Consider the following 2,499-nt stretch of genomic DNA (forward strand, 5'->3'; position numbering starts at 1 on the left):
ATGTCTTGGGCCCCCCAGCCGCTGCTGTCTCTGTGGGGCTGAGCCATGTGTCTCCCACCGCTCCTTGTGCCCCGGGGACAGGACTTGAAAGCCCTTGTGCAGCACGTCCTCACCGCATGAAAGCTCTGCGCAGCGTTGGCCATCACTTCTGCTTTCAGCTCAGCACCCCCGGTGCAGACACCGCCGGTGGGACCCTCATGGGATCCCAAATCCACTTCGTCGTGCCTGGGCACGAGCTGCTGCTCCCGCTGAGACCTTCGCGGTGGTCCTGGAAGGACCATGAGAACATCCACGGTGCAGCCCGTGCTGGGTGCGGGGATGCGGGGATGCCCACACCCTCCGCTGGGTATCCGCACCGCTCTGGACTCCACTTGCCCCTCGCAGCTTTCCCGTGGCCACGTGGGGCTGTGCTCGGGGCAGAGGCTGGGTCGCTCGTCCCAGGGGAGCAAAGCAAAGCAGAAGGTTCCCTGCTCGTCCTTCCTCCTAATAAAGGCTTTAAAACCCCAGGCTGCGTGTATCGATTCCAACCCAACGACACGCTCTCCTCGGTAATCGCCTCCCGGGAGTCCATCAATTCCGACACGTTTATCCCTGTCGCTGGCAGATCCTGGGGGGTCGGTCTGTGATCGGGGCTGGAGGAATGGGGGTGGCTGAGGTTTCGGGGGGACCCCTGCAAGGATCCGCTCTGGCTCCCCCGTGCCCACACCCTGCCTGCCCCTCCCTTCTCCCAATGCCAAGCTCTCGCGAGCAAAGCCCAGGCATGTCTGCTGGGAGGGGATTTTTATTTTTCTGCTTTCAAGACAAGCAAATGAAGCAGCTGGGGACAAGTTTCGGGTCCTGTGGGGGCCGTGGGACCCGCACCCCAAGGCGCTGCCGCACCCTCCGGGTCCAAGCCACCTTGGTGCGAACGGGGCTGGAGCAGACGTGTCCCTTCCCAGGGGCTGCTGAGACCCGCAGCCCAGATCCCTGCGAGTTTCCTATGGGAAAATAACGTCTCACTGTTTGTTCAAGCTCAGACAAATAAAAGGAGAAGAAGAGGCTCCTCTCCGACAGGTTCCTTTTCTTTTCTGATGAATTTCCCCGGCTGATACCAACCCCTGCGGGTTCAAAGGCAAACGGAGCCTCTGCCACGTCCCAGGCTGAGCGAGCGGCATTGACCCAACGGGCAGCGCTCGCAGGTTCTGTGTTTTAGAAAAATTTTATAACAGGCAGCAGATGAATCTAGAAAATGGAAGGAACAGGGGCAGGATCCCAGCTTTTCCCTCACACAGGGGTTCTCCAGGATTTCTACCATTTTTTAGTGTTAATTGACCTAAAAGGATGGCGTTTCCACTCGGTACCGTGGGCTGTCCCTGGAACCAATGGAAACCACGGGCTGTTACCTGCTGTCGGTTCTTTCCCTCTTAATCTCCCCTGCCACAAGCTCTATTACCTCTCTCGTAATCAAACCCCTCAAATTGCCCTAAACAGCTCTTCTTGGCCTTTTTCCTGCCCCCAGCTCAGAGGCACTAATGCGAGGAGGTGGGCAGCTTTGGAGACCCCCCACCCCTCGTCCCCACACCCCAAACCATTTATGTGGCAGCAGGACCAGTTAGAACACATCCACCAGTCCTGGAGGAGGGGTCGGCAGAGGACGAGGTTTCCTCTCCCGTGCCCCCAGCCGAGACCAGGATCTGCAGTTACGGAGCCCCAGGAGAACCACCCCCGCCCCGGGGCCCCCGCTGAGATGTTTTGCTCATCGCCCCAAATCACCGCAGGAAACGGGAAAACGCTGCTTTGGTGAGGGCGAGACAAACCCCAGGTGTCTTCCAAGAAGAGCTTCAGAACCACTCCAGAAGCCCAGTAGCCACGGTTTCTGATTCAGAGAAACCGGGTACATAAAGCAGAACTTAATTTATTTGCTTAATGAAGGTAAATTCGATAAACGGGTGATAAAAACACGGTTGAGAGCTGATGCTGCAGAGCTTCCTCAGGAAAACACGGCGAATTTTGCTGCCAGAACCGGGTGGGTATGAAAGGGATCACTTTGTTGACTCATCCTCCGTTATTAAGACTTTTACTGAATATTCCACCCAAGTACGTTTCCTCCCGGCGACCTCTCTTGTTGGTTGACACACGGTTGATGTCCCATGGCTCTTGCCAGCTCGGTATTGCTCCTGGTCTCAGCAACAGCCCACAAAGAGCCTGTTGCCAGGAGGTGAAGAGGTACTAAATTATCCCAAAGTTGGACAGCTGAGCCGTGTTCTTAATTATCTTGAGAGTTCTAAGCTCCGTAAACAGTTTCCTCTCCGGTTCACGTCCTGCTTCCACGGTTTGTCAGTTGGTCCTCTCCTGGCTGGGGTCTGTGCGCACTGCAAACATTCAATCAGCTCTTGATTCTGTCTCAGCTATGGCTAATGGGGTTTGAAGACCCCGTGCTCCTCCTCTCCGTGGGACCTGGCGCCCTGCAGCTCTCCCATCTGCTGGGACGTGGCCCAGGAGCCTTCCAGATCCTCTGAG

This window comes from Pterocles gutturalis, unplaced genomic scaffold (assembly GCF_000699245.1).
Source record: "Pterocles gutturalis isolate BGI_N339 unplaced genomic scaffold, ASM69924v1 scaffold14632, whole genome shotgun sequence".
NCBI lineage: Eukaryota > Metazoa > Chordata > Aves > Pterocliformes > Pteroclidae > Pterocles > Pterocles gutturalis.